Genomic DNA, 20158 nt, shown 5'->3' with positions numbered 1-20158 from the left:
GTATTCTAGACCCCCACCAAAGGTAGTGAAGGATATGCTCAAAATGACCAGAGGATTTTAAGTTTTGACTATACACACATCACAGAAATGAGATGATTCAAAAGCTCTATAATGCAGATCTGAAGAGAGAAAGTTAGTAATTAACTGTCCAGCTTTGGGAAATTAAAAAAAAAAAAAAATTAGACTGAACAGCTCTAGGTTTTCCTACAATGTCAGTCCCAGTTCTAGAGATCATAGTGCATCTGCTTCTAATCCAGAGGGACGTCTCCCATAACTTACTCCCTAGCTCCACCCTCTGAACCTGAGTCCAGTGGCCACTGGCTTCCTTCCTTGTCAGCATGATGCAGAGCACAGGGTGCGTCCTGTATCAGCTCTGAGGAGCCAGGGCCCCTGCCTGGCACTTAGTCTCCTGACAGGCTTAGGCTCGTCCTACTGTTCACCTTCACCAGGACGCAAGGCCAGATGGCCAGGAGACAACAAACTCAGTATCTGGCTGAGGACTTTGAAAATACCCTTTGTTTGCAGTAGAGAAGAAAAGAGTGACAGACAAATGTGGTATACCCACGAATTTTCTCTAAAACAAAGAGAACATCTAAAAGTTGACTGAATGGCTAGAAAGCGCTACACTCTGCCTATTTTAGGAAATACATTTTTTTCATTCCTTATCCCTCATTCAGCAGAAGTTTCACTAGCATAACAGATTTCTGGCTACAGAGAATTTTTTTTTCTCCTTTCCTTTTTTTCTAGTTTTCCTTTTTAAAATGTTCCTTTATTTCTTTAAAAAATTTTTTTCTTCTTTTTTGAAAAAAAAAAAAAAAAAATTACCCGGAAGATGTGTGTTTAAAATGCATGCTTTCTTTCGACATATGGTGAGATACCAATAAACTTCTTTGGAAATAAGAATCTCTAAATTCCAAGGATTTCAGTGTCCATGTTAAAAAGCAACAATAAGGCCCCAAGGCATATGGCAATTTAGAGGCACTTACTTACATGAGGGGTTGATAGTCTGGTTTGTGCACCATTATTTCCTGCTTGATTTTAGACATCTGCTGAGTGGAGCAGAGAGCTGTCATAAACTCTGTGATGGTCAGAGAAACCTGCCATAGAATAGTCTTTGCTTTTCTGCTGAGGGGAGGGGGGGTCCCTGTACTAATAAAACCTAACACATATCAGTGAGAGAAAACCAAAACCCAATACATTATTCCATGAAAATGATATAAACGCCTTAAACAAAAAAGAAGACTTTTTACTGAACATAGTAAATACCCACAATCAAAGTAAATGCCATGTTTGAAGTTAAAGTCCACAGATCAAAGTGCTTTGCAAAATGTCAAGACCAAGCGTAAGGTGGGGGAGGGGGAAAAGCACAGAAAACCCTCCAAACTATTATGTTGCCACAGTAGAGAAAGAAACCTGCTAGCCAAAGACCATCAGCTAGGTACAGAAACCTCAAAACTGAGTCACGGAATTGTGGTACAATGGTGCAATACAAAAGCAAACAAAAAATTGTTCTAATTCCACAGTAGCAATGAACAAAACAGTGGTGAAAGAAGGTAATAAGACAAAGCCGTCTCATTGTCCTTAAAGAATAAATCACTAATCTAGCTCCTTTACTCAGGTAGTTGCATCTTTTCCCTTAAAAAAAAAAATGCCCTTAGAAAGTTAAAAATAAGTAAACCCCGTCTAAACAAGAAAATGAGGGTGTCTGAAAGGCTCTGGGACGACCCTGGCAAGGAGGCCTAATTAGCGTTCTGCCTCGGCTCTGGCGCAGTCACAGACAGGTCTGTTCTGCAGGTCAGCATTGTGCACAGCGCGTTCAGCACTGTTTAAAGCTGCAGCCGCAGAAACGCACGCAGGCTGCTGCTGGACTCTGGAACACCGTATCTACCTGGAGGGCGTTCAGCACCCCCAGCACCGCCCCCCCCCCATTCCCCTGCTTATTTTCACCATTGACAAGTTATTTAAAAAACATTGAGTCCATGTCATAAACCAACAAAATAATTCCAGAATTAAAAAAAAAAAAAAATCTTACCTACAGGCAGCCAGGTTCAACAGTTGCTCTGAAGAGAGGAAGTAGGAGTCAGTGGCCTTTTACATGTGGAGGTTGTTTATTTAGCCCTTTTTAAAAGGTCTTGAACTCCAGAGGTTTAAGATTAAGTCCAATCCAAGAGTCTGAAAAAAAAAAGGGTGGGGGGGGGGGGGCAAGAGAGAAGGCAAGTGAGAGAGGGAAAGAATCTCAGCTGCTGGGTGGTGCTACTGTTCTGAGAGCATTTGAGCTATTTTCAGCATTTAACAGCAGCCGGGGTTGTCTGCAAGGGATGAAAAAACCTTGCCTGGATCGCCACATCCCGCCCCCCACCCCCGGGGGGTGGGGTGGGGGGGGGCAGGGACACAAACCAGGAAACCCACAACAACTTGCTTCACTGTGCAAATATTCATTTATATTTTGAGGAAAACTGCCAGCATGATTGAAAGCAAAGCACACAGTAACGACAACAAAAAAAACTTAACTGGAATCTTAAAGAAACATAGTACTTTGCCATAATCCTTGCGTTTTCAAAACGATTCACCTGATTCGTCGAAAATCAGATATCCTATTTATGCCGTATTGAGAGGAAAGGCTTTTCTTCTGATAGTTCCTGGCCGAATTATATGGGTCTTAAAAAATATTTTAGGCTTCTCTCTGGGAGGAATAACTGTTGTCAGCCTATCCTCCTTAAGACTGAAGACAAATGATTTATTTCTAGCCCACACCCACATTTCCAGTCTCATCAACCACGCTATTTTTGAAAGCTACTGGGTTAAGCTGTTGACATTTCTTATCTCTTGGCAGAGATTGGGGGCCATTCAGTGACAAGACGCAGACAGGCACCCATCCCCTGCTCTCTCCCCACTCCAAAGGCCAGTGAAGAAATACTTCAGACTGGGTCACCAGCAATGACTGGCAAACTCGGAGCTTTCGTTTGTAGAATGATGAATTAAGATGTGGAAATTGTATTCATTCATTCAACAAACATTTTCGTGGCAAGAACTTGTGATATGCCAAGCACTCTGAGAATACAATAGTGGACAAAATTAATTTCTTTGCCTCGAAAGGTTTACAGCACACAAACGCAGCGAGAGTAAGGACAGAATTTGTTACAGACGTTTACAGCTTCTTTTCCACAGGCTATTTAAACCATGGCAACTGGAGATGTGGAGATTTCTTACTCTGACCCAGGGAATATATGCGTCATCAGACGACTCCTGACTTCCATTGCTTCATTAGGCTTTTTGCAACATCCCGAAAAAGGAAAATTAGTTACTTCCTACCAAGGAAACACTTAAGTATTTGTATAAAAGCCTCTGTTCTAGATGAAATCCCCGAAACCTCTGAACTCCCTATTCTTTGTAACAAAGAAAACGCTTATGCAGTCAGGAAGTACTGCTGAGAGATGAAAGATGATCTTAGTCTATTATAAAAACCACCTGATATATTTTATAGTTAATATTATGAAGGCTGGCTACCAGAGGCTCACATCAAATTCAGTTCTTTCCTTGTAACTGATTAGAGAAAATACTGAGGAAAAAAGTAGGTGAGGCAGATTGAGGTATGAACTTCCAGTTGCAAAATAAACTGAGTCACAAGGTGTGAAATGGACAGTGTGGGGATTTTATATAGTCCATAATTATGTCATGTCTTTGTATGGTGACAGATGGTGACTAGGCTTACTCTAGTGATCGTTTTGAAATGTATAGAAATACCAAATCACTATGCCATGTAACAGGAACTAAACTTTTTAACTGCTTTTCCTTTTTCTCCTTAGAGTAGTTTATAATGAAAAGGAAAATACATTTGAAAATGGACCTTCCTTGAGAAACTGTGGAAGTTAAGGGAACAGATAAAGATTAACTATTTGAGTACTAAGTCAACCATTATTTTTAAATTACAAACTGGGTGCTTTTCACACCAATACTGAGAGAAGCCCATTGCTTCGTGTTGAACTATTTTTAGAATCATTTTATGTCAATCTGCACTTGAATGAACAGGTTATGACCCAGCTCCCTGTTCCATTTAGGATGAGTCCTACCCTGCCAAGTAACTCACCCAGGACTCCTTTGTTCCCCAAAGATCCTGACTGTCGAGACAGCCTGTCCATAAGTACTTTTCAACAGATTTGGCATCACAGAAGAGTGCAAATTGAGGCATATTTTTAAAGGTTAGAGTACTTACCCAACTACTATGTCTTTGTAAGTTATTAATAACATAACAGTTATATCAACTGTACTGTTAATGGTTTTATTTCTCTTTTTTTTACTTTGTGTTTTTTACCAAAAAATTGATTTAAAATCATTCGGAAATGCTTATATTAGAGTGGGCTTCTTATATTGATGAAACATTAAATAGGCCTTTGGCGTAACTCTTCTGTATAAGATGGGGGTAATAACAATGCCAATCCATAGAGTTGTGGTTAGGTTTATAGGATTATGCACATAAAATGCTTAACCAAGTAATGGCTGATACACAGAAAGCATAAAAGTTAATGATATTATCACTGTTAAGCCTTGTTGTTGTTGCTGTTGAGTCGCTAAATCATGTCCAACACTTTGCAACCCCGTGGTCTGCAGCACTCCAGGCTCCTCTGTTCTTCATGACTCCCACAGTTTGCTCAAATTCCTGTCCATTGAGTTGGTGATGCTATCTAATCATCTCATCCTCTGTCGTCCCCTTCTCCTCCTGCCCTCAGTCTTTCCCAGCATCAGGGTCTTTTCTAATGAGCCAACTCTTCGCATCAGATGGCCAAAGTATTGGAGCTTCAGCTTCAACATCAGTCTTTCCAATGAATATTCAGGACTGATTTTATTTAAGTCTAGAGCCTGCCTATCTACTGTGGTGGATACATGTGGCTCTTGAGCCACATGTGGTTTGTCAGAACTGAGATGTCATGTAAGTGTAAAATATATACCAGACTTTGAATATGAAAAGCAGATTGTAAGCAGAATTTTTAAGAAGTCTTGATCATATGTTGAAATAGTATTGCAGACCTCTTGTGTTAAATGTTTTGTTAAAATTAATTTTACCTCTTTTTATTTTTTAAAATGCCAAAGTCTTTTATATTATAAATGTGACTTATATTATATTTTTATCAGGCAGTGCCATCTAGGCCAGTGGTTCTCAAACTGTAGTAAGCATCAGAGTCACCTGGAAGGCTCATCAAAAGACACATTCTTGGGTCCTAGCCCTAGTTTCTGACTTAGTATGTCTGAGGAGGGGCCTGAGATTTTGATCACTAACAAGTCCCCAGGTGATTCTTGACCATACTTTGAGAACCACTGCTCCTGATCCTTGCTACTTAAAAGAGTGGTCCACAGATCAATATCTAATGTTTGGAGGAATCAGGACATTTCGCAAGATTCCGGGCAGCAATGCAGGCTCTGAAGAAAAAGATAAGAACCTAATTGCCTGGTGCCCTGGCCACCATGTTCACTGAGATTCTTAAACTCTCCAGAAGGACAGGCTTGGTTTCAGAGGCTAGAGCAGGAATAATCCTTCAGAGATGAAGAGGGAACGGGGAAATGGACGGAAACGTTGAAAGTCAGTTTAGCGTTTCACTTCTTTTTCTCCCTCCATAGCACACAAGAAATACTGAGACTGTTTTCAGCTAAGTATTGGTCTAATCGAAGCTGTAACTAAGGCACAGTTGATGTAGAACAAACCATCCTAGAAAGTATTTATGTCTCAAGGAAGGATCTTATTAACTCAGGTAACCCTCCAATTGTTCGAAGCACAAGAGATTGGCATTTTGGAGAAGAGAGGCTTCTGCTGTCCTTTGCCCCACCGTTAAGTGAACACGTTATTTTGAATGCTTTCACCGGTTTGCCAAATGCCTTCTCACCTTTTCAGGTGGCACCAAAGCCTCGTGGGCTCAAAGGGCTTCCTAAAAATGAAATCCTCGCTGTAAGAGAAAATGTGGACCCACACCAGTCATATTTAAAACTCCCAGTTCTGTATGCAGCGATCATCTGTAGCTTTAGGTCTTACTGGTTGGTTGATTGTTTCAGAAAACTTAAAAAAGTGTGTAATGCTTAAGAGCAGAGAGTCTGGGACAGTGTGTCTGTTTGAATCCACTTTGGTGTGACCTTGGGCCAGTTACTTCACTTCCCTGTGCCTCTGTTTCCTCTTCTTTAAATAGGACTTACTCAGTAGGCTGTTGTGAGGATTAGAAGAGTGTCATTTCAAAGGAATGTAGAAAAGTCTGGCATGTTGCAAATGCTATTAATGTTATTGGTTAAATAATTAAAACGTAACTGTGCAGGTTTTCTTTTATGGCCAAACATGGTAGTTTGTTTTCAGATACCATGATGATTTCTAGGGACTTTTATGTGCGTGGTTTCTTCAATACATGCGTTGTGAGGGCTTCTTTGAGAGTTGTTTAAATTTTTTTCCCCAAGAGAACTCCAAATTCTCATTTGATTCCTCATCGCTTCCTATGATTTGAGAGGATCTCAGTAAGGAAGGAAGTGAATGTAGTTTTCCCATGAATATTGTTTTCTAGGTTACACATTCTCCCCCCACCCCCACCCCCCGAAGTCCTTTGAAAAGTGAGTTGCACTATAAATGTTTGAAGGCTTTCATGGTCATGTCAGTTGGGTAGCATTGTCTAATTTTCCAGGAGAACAATGCATCATTCTCTTAGATATTTTAGTACTTAGGGAGAGGCAGCAGGTCTGCCTGAAACACTGGCATGAGTTTCAAAGATGTACTGAAAAGGCAGTCAGATTCTGATCCTATAGAAATGATAGAAATCAGATAACGGTGATGAAAGGAAGGGGCGGACCCCCAAAGCAGGCATGCTGGATGCAAAATGAAGGCTCAGTTAAGCGTACTGACATCTTTTACACTTGTCGGCTTCAACCACCTGAAACATAGTGAACCACGTGTGTGTGCAAAGAAACTAGTGATGCTTAGAAACATCACACACTCAGTGTCAGCAGGGTCGTCTCCAAGAAGTTCAGTGTGTTGAACAGTGAATAAATGCACCAAGTGGGGAAACCCAAGCCCATGGGTTGAATGGTTTCAGACCAGTCATACGAGTCCTCTGAGAGGATACCCTAAAATGGAGGCAGAAACATTGAGCTATATAAACCCCATTCCTAACTCGAACATCTCAACGTTTGCTTGGACTGATAAGAGATCCCATTTGGCCATTCCCGCTCACCCCCATGATCCACATCTGCAGGCATAATTATTTTAAAGTTGTCAAATCATATGTCACCTATTTCTGCTTCCTGGTTTACTGACATGAAACAAAATGTGACTTGCCATCCCATTTGCCATTATCCAATCTGGGACTGGATTTTACCAAATAAGGTGAGTGTTTGAATGAACAATTCAGACTAGAGATTCTATCTATCAGGTGCTAGAGATTCTATAGAAATAACTTCTTAAAACCTTTGTTACAACTCACTTTTCTAGTGAAAACCTTATTGTTTTTAAACTGACTGTCTGAACTCCGTGTGTATTTAGCAAGTGCCTCTGCTGTTTTATATAACTATGACTTAGATCTCGATATTTATATTCCATTGAAATTGAGCATATGCAACAGTTGCTACATATGGTAGAAAAATCATCAAAATAAGCCTTCATAAAGGGGCCTATTTAAGGCTCTGGTCGATCTGCTTCTTCTCATCCCCACACACATCTCCCTCCCTCCTCTAGCTCCCTTTCTTCCAGTTTCTCTGGCCTCCCCTCAGTTCCTGGGTTGGACCAGGAACTGTGTGTGTGCTTCATTCCCTCTCCCTGCCGCCTGCCCTGCTTGACGTGGATGCCAGGCACCCTTCAGCTGTCAGCTCAAGCGCCTTTTCCTCAGGATGGGTTTCCCTGCTCTAGCCAAGGTCAAGCATTTTTGTTTTTAACTCTTAAAGAATCGTGTTCCTCGCGTTCCCTCCAACATCAAATGTTGCCTTTGTTTGAGTGATCGATTCATGGATTACTCCTCTGATTCCCATCGAACCCCTGACAGGTGTGTTATATTTGTGCCTGGCACTGAGGGAGGGCTCAGTGTGCATTTGCTGAATAAAGAAGCAATTCAGTAAGTTCTGCTCAAGGCATTAAGTAACACATGATGGTATTTTTGTTATATATAAATGAGAGCTTATAAAAGTATCTTATCTTCTAAAAAGCAAAAACTCTGTATTCTGATTAAGCAGCTGTTTCCAACCAAGAGGATTCTCTGAACGGTATTGCTTTTTGGTTACATATTTGATTTAAAAAGTTTTTAAAGAATCAGCACTTGTTTTCCTCCTCGGGATATAATCTATTATCTTAATAACTTGCATTTATCTTCTAAAATAGGCTTGAAATAAATCGATACCTGCATTCATGCATCATCTCTCCAGATCTGTTTAAAAATCATGTAATACTCCATTAGGGTGTATTAATCACTCAACTGGGATCCCTGATCAAAATTTCTTTTGATTAGGGTTATTGAGAGAATGACGTATTTGTGTATTACTAGACAGTTATACCACATGGCTTCCTGCAAGCCGTACCTGACGCTTTTTATAGATACTTGATGAGCAGACAAACAGACATGAAGTATCTCACCCACAGCACTGCCTGCTCAGGCCATTGTCACTCGAGTGGCATGAAACCCTTTGTCATGTCCATATAGCGCATTAGTTATAAACACACCAGGAATTACTGGCTGTCGAAAAACTGGGAGATATGTGATCTTGTTCTCTGGCACAGGAGAGGAAAGGGAGCTTTGTGTGGCCTGGAATACAGAGCTGAGTTGGAGACTGGGGGCTGGTCTTTGCCCTGTTGCCTGGGAAGAGGCTGTGAGACACTTTCTTCTGGGCACAATGACACTGGTTACAGCCTAAGGATGTTTGAAGATGTACCATTTTGTACATGTGTACATGCTTTTTGTACACGTGTAAGACACTTTGAAATCGTGCTTTTTGTACACGTATAAGACACTTTGAAATCGTGCTTTTTGTACACATGTAAGACACTTTGAAATCATGCTTTTTGTACACGTGTAAGACACTTTGAAATCATGCTTTTTGTACACGTGTAAGACACTTTGAAATCATCACGGCAGAGCATGAAAAATATCTTTTCTGAGGCATTCAAAAAACAAACTAATTAACCCAACCATCTATGGCATATTTCCATCGTTACTATGACCACAAAAGTTAATTTTGCAAGGACAGGCATACATAAATAATACACAAAATGTTAGAAAAATGTCCTTGAAACCCACAGAGACAAAATATGAGTGAAGAATAATAAGGAAGAGTGGACCCGCATTCAAGGGTTAGAAGGAGCTGTATAGATTTGTCATATCAAGTGCATAAGAAAAACATTTTCCTAAAATGAATGTGGGTTAGAAATGGGAGCTTTCAGATACTGGACATGTTAATATTTTCTGTGTTATCCACCCTGCAATCCAGACCTTGTTACCTCTTCGTGTGGCCTGTTGGTGTGTCCCAGGTGGGTTACAGATGTTGCTGCAATCTTGATCCCTCCAGTTGTCACCTCACTAGGTGACACCCAAGGCACCTGGAGCTTTGGGGCCAGTCACCTTTGGCTGTTAGCAACCTCATCTGATGTAGGAACCACATCAACCTCAGTGCCTACAGATATGCTCATTTGTCCATGTGCCAGATATAGACAAGTTTGGGTGGGAACGGTCTAACCAGCAAGGTCAGCCTCCTAAAAACAGCAACAATAGTCTTGTTAACAAAGGAAACACAAGAAATGAGATGGTATGGGAGAGGCATGTTAGAAATGTCAAGAAATGAGTAATGATAGCTCAGTTTTACCAAAAACAGGGGGGAAATCATTGTTCAGACTCTGGGCTGAGCCAGGACTGGCCTGGTCTCCAGAGGAAAGTGCTGGACGGCCTGTCCTGTCTGTGGGTAGTGTATGCTTAGGCAGAGGGGTGGGAAATGGACATCTGAGCCAAAGTAAATGCATGCATTTTCACCTTCTCGTGAGTTTCCTCTTTTTCTCAGCCAGGGTTTCTTTAAGGGTCACTTTCGAATGAAGTTTCTCTCTGACACATTTCATTTTACAATCAAGTCACTCACTATATCCAGACTCATGGCTTGAAAAGAAATAAATACTGTAACACAGTCGTGGCAGACGCAGCTTCCCACCTATGGAGGATCCATTTTTGCTTTCAATGCTGCTACAAAATCCTGGTCACAGGTCTATTTAAAAACTTATCTTCTGGGATTCCCTGGTGGTTTGTTCAGGCTGATAAGCTACAGGCAAGACGTCTCACGGGTGCGATGCTAACACAGAACCTCCTGAGGAGGGGGTCCTCTACCCTTCACCCCATCACCTGGCACTGCTCCTCTGAGCTGATGGAAATGCAGATGTCCTTCTGGGAAGCACCTGCTGAGGCAGCCTTGAACCCACCCCGGGCTCCTTGTTGTTTTGGGGAAACCAGCCCCTCACCTGGTTAATCTGGTCACTGGAAACGAAGAGGCATACCGACACAAACATCCAAGAACGAGTTTCTCAGCTCAGGCTGGCTGAAAGATAGCCGAAGACTATTAGGCTGGCTATGAAGATATCATAATGAACCTAGAGCCTGTCATACAGAGCGCAGTTAACTCAGAAAGTGAAAACCAAATATCATCTATTAACACGTGTATACGGAATCTAGGAAAATGGTACTGATGAACCTATGTGTAGGGCAGGAATAGACGCAGACGTGGAGAATGGTGGATGCAGAGGGGCAAGGAGAGGGTGGAATGAATTGAAAGAGTAGCACTGATACATATATACTACCATATGTAAGATATACAACCAGTGGGAACCTGCTGTTTAGCAAGGGGAGCTCAGCTGGGTGCTCCGTGATGAACTCTAGGGGTGGGATGGGGTGGGGTGGGAGGGAGGCCCCAGAGGCAGGGCATATATGTAGACATATAGCTGATGCGTGCTGCTGTGCAGCAGAAACTAACAGTATTGTACAGCAAGTATGTTCCAATAAAAAAAATAATAAAGACAATCACATACAAAATAGTTTCAGAAGTTCTGAAAGTACTTCTGGACATCAGCAGTTAACCCTCACCTCTTGTGAGTTGCTGTGTTCAGTCTCAAGCCCATTATCATTTTCTAATGGACTGAAAATTGCCGTGAAAAACAGAGCGGATATGTTTGAAGCCCAAGGAGCTGCAGCATTCAAACCTTTTCGGCTTTAAAGAAATATAATCGAGTAGTTGGCTCTTTTTTTTTTTTTTCTCCCTAAAACTAACAATTAGTGATCAGTGATATCAAGAGGAATAAGAACATCATAATAGTCTGCAGGAAATAGAAAACAGGAACCCACTGTTTACCCTGTTCTCAGTGGACATTGCCAGAGCATTGTTCAGAAAACTTGGAGCAGGGTCACTGCAGTGTAGTTTACCAAGGTTTCAAAAGCTAAACTGAATGATGGAATTTGTCCTTGGTACAAAAAAAAAAAAGTGATTTTGAGAAGATGGCGAAGGATGTATTTGAGTATTAAAAGATCTTAAAATTTTTTATTTAGGATTTCTTAAAATGGTAAATGCTCTCAGTCATAACTGAGGCGAAAGCATGTTGGATTAGGAAGCCAATAATTTTTTCAGTTTCAAATAAAACTAAAGATACACATACAATGTGGAAATTATTTTAAGCATTCTTATCTCATGGCTTCTGGATGCACCAGACATTGAAGAAATGAATATAAAGTATAATACATTCCATTTTGTAACCATCAGTCACGTATAACCGTTTTGTCTTTCTGTCCATATTGGTGAGGAGCTTGACGTTCGACAGGAAGGGTCTGGAGGCTGCCTGCCACCAGTGAATCTGACACGGCTGCCTTCAGTAGCATGGTTACCAAATCTCCTTGAGCTACAGTTCTTTCTTGTGTGAAGAAAGTAAGAATTACTGCAGCACTTAACACATCTGATTGGTATGAAGATTGAATGAGTTAATATACGCAAAGGTCTTAAGACAATACCTTGCATACAATAGGCATAAGTGTTGGTTGCTGCTGTTGATATGATCATTGTCTCAATGATGCATGACACACACACAGTTAAAAACACACACTTTGAGGATAAATAGTCCTTAATTAACTTTCTGGTTCTGCCCCTTATTTGCTCCTTGGTTTGGGCATGATCTCTGAGTCTCAGTTCCCTCAGCTGACAAGTCGCTCAGTTGTATCTTACTCTTTGTGGCCTCATGGACTGTAGCCCACCAGGCTCCTCTACCCATGGAATTTTCCAGGCAAGAATTTTAGAGTGGGTTGCCATTTCCTTCTCCAGGGATCTTCTCGACTCAGCCGTGGAACCCACAGCTCTTACGTCTCCTTCATTGGCAAGCAGATTCTTTACCTCTGGTGCCACCTGGGAAGCCCACTTAATTACCATAGAGCATTATTAAGGGGATAGAAGAAGATATTCAGAGAAGGCAATGGCACCCCAGTACTCTTGCCTGGAAAATCCCATGGACGAAGGAGCCTGGTGAGCTGCAGTCCATGGGCTCCCTACGAGTCGGACACAACTGAGCGACTTCCCTTTCACTTTACACTTGCATGCATTGGAGGAGGGAATGGCAACCCACTCCAGTGTTCTTGCCTGGAGAATCCCAGGGACGGGGGAGCCTGATGGGCTGCTGTCTATGGGGTAGCACAGAGTCGGACACGACTGAAGCGACTTAGCAGCAGCAGCAGCAGCAGCAGCAGAAGATACTGCACAAAAAGCCATACCCGGCACAAAGTAATCATCAGTTATTTTAAAAGTCAGGTAGAAAAAAATTATTTGTCAATGTAGTAATTGATCTTTGCAAACGTGTTCTTTTAGTTTGCGAATGGGGGAAAATGAAATGGATAGGACACACTGAGATTCTGAGTTTAATTTCCTTATAATTCATTTCAGAGAGCTCACATTCAGACTTTTATGGGGCTTTAAAAATTTTTAATTTTAAATAAGAATTCATGGAATTGTCAAACAGATGGATTAAGAAAATTCCCAATCTTTGCTAATGACTTTGATAATGACTTTCTCTATGATTGATATTTTCCCCTTAAAGCAACAGCATTATCATCATCTTATTTGGTGAGTAACAGGTTGATGAGGAAATTTATTACCATTAAAAGGAATAAACCAGAAGAAGCAAAATTTAAAAAAAAAAGAGTGGACTTTGTAAGTCGCTTTAAGAGTCTGTCGTTTCCTTAGCAAGTGGGAGGAACAGAGCTATAATTCTATCCATCTTTGCTAAAAACAAATGCACACTAATTATATCCATTGACTACAATTTAGTAAGTGATTAATTGAAGTATGCTGCTGCTGCTGCTAAGTTGCTTCAGTTGTGTCTGACTCTGTGTGACCCCATAGACGGCAGCCCACCAGGCTCCCCCTTCCCTGGGATTCTCCAGGCAAGAACACTGGAGTGGGTTGCCATTTCCTCCTCCAACGCATGAAAGTGAAAAGTGAAAGTGAAGTCACTCAGTCGTGTCCAACTCTTAGCGACCCCATGGACTGCAGCCCACCAGGCTCCTCCGTCCATGGGATTTTCCAGGCAAGAGTACTGGAGTGGGGTGCCATTGCCTTCTCCGTAACTGAAGTATAAGTACCCCTATTATAGCAATAAGTACATTGCTGGAAAAAAGATTCAAGGTTTGGACTCAGACTTAGCAAGCCCTGTCACTTTTAGCAAGTTACTTAGTCTGAGCCTTGATTTTCTTTATCTGTAAAACACAAACAATATTCCCTACCTTTTGGGGAGCCTTTTGAGAGGATGACATGAGACTGTGGGAAAACCAGTTGGTCAAGCACCTGCTGGGGAAGAGTGTTTGGTGTGTTGTTGCTGCTGTTTGCTGTCATTTTTCTACTAGAGTGTAGGCTCCTTGAGGACTGGCCTCCCTTGAAAAACACAAGTATCAGGACCTCCCTGGCAATCCAGTGGTTAAGACCTTGCACCACTAACGCAGGGGCCTTGGGTCTGATCCTTGGTCAGGATCTAAGATCTCACATGCCATGTGTGCCCTGAGGTGTGGCCAAAAGATTAAAAAAAATTTTTTTTTGAAGCCCATAAGTATCGCCAGTTCCCAGCACAGTGTCTGGGCCCCAGAATCTTCTGCGTGAATATTTATCTAATGAAGGGGATACCCTGCATGGGGAACTGAAACAATGATGATAATTTCTGGCAAGCTTGACTTGCTTAAGTGAAAGAGGCACTGACCAACTGAACCACTGTTCTAGGGAATAGATTTAAGTAGAAAAGTAAATAGCTTTCCTGGTGACTCGGTGGTAAAGAATCGTCTTGCCAAGCAGGGGACATGGGTTCAATCCCTGGGTCAGGAAGATCCCCTGGAGAAGGAAAAGGCAATCCACTCCAGTATTCTTGCCTGGAAAATCCCATGAACAGAGGAACCTGGCGGGCTGCAGTCCAAAGACTAGGACACGACTTAGTGACTGAACAACAACAAAAAGAGTAATTGAAAGACAGCCTCTTCCTTACACATTTAGAAGGGAAAGGCAAGCTGTAAGGGACAGAGAAAGGTTGTTAACACGGATCCCTTTGCTAGCTGAGGGGATTATAAATAATGTTTTTAAGTGAAACTGTCTATGTATCATCTATATTTTCTTTCTTTATTAGTTCATGATTTCTGTGAGTGTTGTCTGATTTCTTCTTTGATTCATAGGAGTTTTTATATAAAACTCAGATCTCCTGATTTCTCTTTGATCCCCAACAGCATTGCTAAACAGCTATACTCCAATATAAAATTTAAAAGTTAAAAAAAAAAAAGAACACTGGGGTACAGAGGATCACTTTATAGAAAATCACTGGGGCCAGAGTCTGAAAAACCCTGTCCTTCTGAGGCTGAAAGGTCAAGCATCAACAGCAGATTCGAGACCCGAGTTGGGATGAGCAGCCCCCCTGGGTCCTGTCGGTCTGTACCATGAGCTCCAGGGCTCCTCCATCACTGACTGCTGCTTTCTTTCGCTGGGAGCCGCTTTGATCGAAACTGGGATTCAACCCCTCAGTTAACTAAATTAGAGTGAATGCTATCCACAGTAGTAGACTCATTGAAGTATCAAGTGATGGCTTCAACTTCAACCAAAAGAGGTTTTCAGACAGATAAGAAAACAGACACAAACAGTAGAGAAGTAGAATTATTTGCAATAATTCCAATGAGAAGGGATTCAGTGGGGGAAAGAAGTTAATAGACCATCTCATAAAACAGAAAATTTAGAGCTTCAAAGTTCAATACTATGTCTATTTTAATTGAGGCATAGTCAGACACGCAAGTAGAATAAAGTGATCTTGGAATCAATCATCAAAGGAGAAGAATACCATTTAAGATAATTAGAAAAATGACTCAAAAAATGAGATAATTCTCAACAAGTAATTATTTTTATGAATGCAGGGCTCACTTAGTAAAACTCTTCTAAAAAAACAGAACCCTGAGTTCATTTAATAGCATTACATTAGGGTGCACTTATTTGCCCAGTTTTACAATTCTACTCTGTAATGAATCCTACCTGCAAAGACAGATAAAGAGGGCTAAAATCAGGTTGCCTTTAGATTTGCATATACAACGTTGAGTAAGAGAAGAAAGAATTGGGAAGGTCTTAACAAACGCTGCCTATCACCTGTGGCCAAACCAAACCTGGGCTATAAATTGCAAGGCTCTAACATTCTGTAACACGAACTCTGTTTTCTTGCTCCTGATTAAGATCTATCCACTTGGCCTCTTTTTAAAGACTTGTGCACATTTGAACACACCTTTGAGACTCCAAACTGGACTTCTGTACCACGTTCTATTTTGGGTAACCACAAAGGTGCTGGAAATTTCAAGTAGTAACAAACACCACAACCTACAAACTGAAGAACGTGATCTGGTGAAAACCTGATCCCCTGGGCTGTGGGCTCCAGTTATTCTTTGGAGTGTTTGACTTAGAGATTTAGACCAGGTTAGGTCATCTTTGCTGTGATGATTTTATTCTTCCAGCTAACGTATTATGGCTCTTTCATTCCCCCTATAACCACAATTCAGCTTAAGGCTATTTTTAAAGCTTGCTTTTGTGTGCCCTGAGATGGGTACTAGGTCCTTTCCCTGTTCATATGAAATGATGCTGTCCACTAACCGTCTCCATGGAGAACTCGTTCCTATTCATAGGCGGAGCTCATCTTATCTGGATTTTAATTGAACACAAGGTTATCAGAGCCTTCATGTTTCATGCATAACTTGTTCAGAATGTAGTCATAATAATTGATTTATCAAAATATAATTGATCAAATCAGTGATAAATTACATTTATAATTTATATATAATATAGTTACATAAGTCGATATATTTATAGAAGGAAACCTTGGTGTGCTGCCTTCAGAATATATTAGTTTCTTACAACAGAATCATTCGAGACAGACATAACATTGAATTCATCTTGATTTTTAATGCAATATTTCATGCCTCTCCTTCTTAAATAGTAAAGAATCTTGAACACACACAAGGTGAGGAATGGTTATGTAAGTTTGCTGGTATTCTTGCTTCTCAACCGTCTTCTCACTGTCTTAGTATATTTAGAAGTTTTGAGTTTGAAGTGTCTTCCTACACATGTAAATTCTTGCACAGTTTCCAAATCAAAGTGAGCAGTGCCTCAAGGGCTGTGTTTGCCATTTCTGTTTCAACGAAAAATGATATACGTACAGTCATGAAAAGGCTTATGAACGGTCCTTGCTAACTTCTAGGTTGATGAAACAGGGCTCTAGTTTCACACACTTCAGCAGGCAGGATATGCAGGGTCTTGTTTCTTACTACTTATCTCCACTGTCTGCTTCAGTGGTTTTGTTAACTTTGTTCTCAGAGGCACTAGCATTGGGTTAAGATATAAAATACAAGAACAATGAAGTGAGTAAATCAGTCTATTAACACATACCGATTAGTGCCCACACTTGCACACAAAAACACACTTAAAACTGAAACGTTCCTGATTCTCACTTACATGATAATCTCTGTGGCTCTACAAGGAAAATAAGTGTATCTCTGTCATTTTATCTGTTGGATATGTACTAATGGTTTCCTCCAAATGGATAAGGGGTATAAACTTTGGGAATTATTACAAGATACCTGAGTAGCTGCGTGACTCGAAAATTGGAATGATTTCCACCTTCAAAGAGTTAAGAAATATATGGATTCATATTTCACTCCATTTATCTGGATAGCCAGTCACAGTTACAGATGGTCTCTTCACGTAAAAGAAACTTTAACGTTTTTTAAAACTGAGGTATAGTTGATTTACAATATTGTATTTGTTTCGAGTATACAGCAAAGTGATTCAGTTATATGTATATATAATCTGTACATATTGTTGCTGTTGTTTAGTTGCTAAGTTGTGTCCAACTTCTCCAGGCTCCTTGGTCCTTGGGATTGTCTGTATATATTAATATACCTATACAGGGCTTCCCCAGTGTCTCAGTGGTAAAGAATCTGCCCGCAATGCAGGAGATGCAGGTTGAATCCCAGAGTAGGGAAGATCCCTTGGAGAATGAAATGGCAACCTGCTCCAGTATTCTTGTCTGGGAAATCCCATGGACAGAGGAGCCTGGTGGGCTACCGTCCATGGGTTTGCAAAAGAGTCGGAAACAACTTAGCAACTAAATAACAACAATATATACCTGTGTATGTGTGTGTGTGTGTAAAATCTTTCTACCATAGGTTATTACAAGATTTAAATGTAGTTCCTGTGCTACACAGTAAATCCTGTTGTCTGTTTTGTATATGGTAATGTGTATCTGTTGATCACATACTCCTGATTTATTCTTCCCCGCTCCTTTCACCTTTGGTAACCATAAGTTTGTTTTCTATGTCTGTATCTTGGTTTCTGTTTTGTAAACAAATTAATTTGTATAATTTTTTTAGATTCTACATGTAAGTGGTATCATATAATGTTTGTCTCTGTCTGACTTATTTCACTCAGTGTGATAACCTCTAGGTCCATCCATGTTATTGCAAATGGCTGAGTAGTAGTCCATACCACATCTTCTTTATCAGTTCATCTGTTGATGGACACTTAGTCAGTTTCTTAGTCAGTCTTGGCTATTGTAATTTGTGTTGCTATGAACACTGGTGTGCATGTATCTTTTACAATTAGAATTCTCGTCTTTTCCAGATATATGCCCAGGCGTGGGATTGCTGGATCATATGGTAGCTCTATTTTTAGCTTTTAAAGAAAACTCTATACTGAGAAACTTTCACATTTTAATGTCATGAATGTTAACTTCCTTATTCTTATAATAGTCCTCTGGGTGGGTAGAAAGCATCTCTCATTTCACATATAATAACTCTAAAATTTACTTATTACTTAGCAACTGGCTTTATTAATTTAGGGCAGAATTCGAGATTCCCTGGTCACATTTTCCTGAAATGAATGACTTTTGTAACTCAGCACTGATTCTGTATCATTGAAACTGCTTTCTTCTTTTACATCCCATAAATGGAAAGAAGAGCTGATTTTGGTGTTTGGTTATAAATATTCCATATCCTCTGAAAAAGTTTGAACATTGAGTTGGAGACCATGAATGTGGGGAAAAGCAATAAAAGATGTCAGTGTGATTTAAAAGCATAGTAATATACTGTTTTTAATGATGCTTATTAAAATGGCATTTTTAATAAACAACGTTAAAGATTTTCCTAATTCTGAAAAGTATGCTTATTTTCAATGCAACTTAAAAATGACATCTATTTAAATTAGAATGAGTACAGTTTGCCAATGCACCATTTAATTACCACTCAATGGGATGCATACATTCACAATCTACATTAGAAAAAAAAATTGGGAAATATATTTATGAATACAGTAATTGTTTAAGAAAATTTTCCACACTTCATATCATCATATGTTTTGTGTGTATAGGTTCACACATTCATGAATTAGGCCATTCAGCTTCATATACAAAGTATAAATAAACCTTAAGACTGTAAGCTCCACAGGGACAAGAACTTCTGTTTTGTTCACGTTAGTACAGTGCTAATATAGCACTCACAGGAATAAGCTTACTTAATCCTGGTGGAAAGTGAATGATGAATAATGGAAGAACCAAAGCAGTGAGACAGGCCATGTGATGTATATTGAACAACGAAAGCTTTGGAAATGATCTTTTGAATTTGAAATCATCTTTTTTCCATCTTATTTTTCTTATTTTAAATGTTCTGGATCTATTTCACCTAGTGTGTTAGTGCTTACAGGTTAGGAGTCTTAATGGCTATCTATGGTTCTAGTTCCTATCTTAAAAATGTGAAAGAGATAAGACTGTTTTCCCTCAAAGTATCCACACATGCTCTCAGAGTGGCCACTTCTCCTTTAGATCACAGTGCCCTGGTTAACAAAGGGAAATTGTTCCACGTGTACATAGCCACAAGACTCTTAATTCTTTTCGAACTCCAGTTGAACTGTATTTGATTCCAAAGTAGAACTAATCATTCTTAATCCGGAGGTAAAACCATCACCACCAGTAAACAGGCCCACTGACATTGAGCACAAAAAATTCAAGCTGTGATCAATTTCTAGTGGTACATCTTCCAAATAGTCTCCCAAATTAAAGTGGAGGCAAATTGTGGCAATAAAAGGAAATTTATAAAATATGTATAACCAGTGATTCATTTTGTTTTTAATTTCTATTGCTTCGCTTTGCAACATCAGGTTGAGGTGTCTAAGGGCCTTTGATGCCCCACAGATTTCCTTCGGCCCTCACCAATATGCATCTCCTTATTTTGAAATTTTCAAAATTTAGAAAATATTAACAAGCAAAAGAAGAAAAGAAAATTTCATCTGCAATCTCACCACAGAGAGATAATCCTTATTTGCCTTCTAGATTGACTTTTCCCCCCTCCTTAATTCTATTGTTGTGTTGATTCCCGTCTTTGAGAATAAAGATACTTGGTATAGTCTGGTAAATAAATATTTCTACAGAGTCCACAAAGAAAAAATATAGAGAGGAGGATAGCATGGGAATTATAATACTTTGGGGGGAGCTAGTCAGAAGTTCCCACAAAGAATCAATCTAGAAAAATGTTAGAGCACCGGTTTGGAATCTGGCCGGCCCAAGTTTGATTCCTCCCTTCCCCACAAGTGTGACCCTGTACAAGATGTTTAACTTCTCAGACCCTGTTTCCTCTTCCGTAAA

At 40.2% G+C, this 20158-nt stretch overlaps 1 protein-coding gene across 2 annotated transcripts in view; it reads right to left on the bottom strand.

Annotated features, from left to right (window-relative positions):
- The window catches only part of SORBS2 (sorbin and SH3 domain containing 2), a 211340-nt gene that overhangs the window by 175256 nt on the left and 15926 nt on the right, over nt 1–20158 (bottom strand). Inside the window, exons 1-2 of one of the 2 annotated variants that reach the window (XR_006549128.1) lie at nt 2571–2726; nt 2033–2172 (exon numbers count right to left, since the gene is read on the bottom strand). The gene's annotated coding sequence lies outside the window, so the exon portion shown is untranslated. Of the gene's footprint in view, nt 1–2032; nt 2173–2570; nt 2727–20158 lie in introns of those variants that run through there. The other variant, XM_044938350.1, reaches the window with a different exon arrangement.

Source organism: Bubalus bubalis, chromosome 1 (genome assembly GCF_019923935.1).
Source record: "Bubalus bubalis isolate 160015118507 breed Murrah chromosome 1, NDDB_SH_1, whole genome shotgun sequence".
In the NCBI taxonomy this organism is placed as follows: domain Eukaryota; kingdom Metazoa; phylum Chordata; class Mammalia; order Artiodactyla; family Bovidae; genus Bubalus; species Bubalus bubalis.
This window is presented reverse-complemented; position numbering and strand designations above follow the sequence as displayed.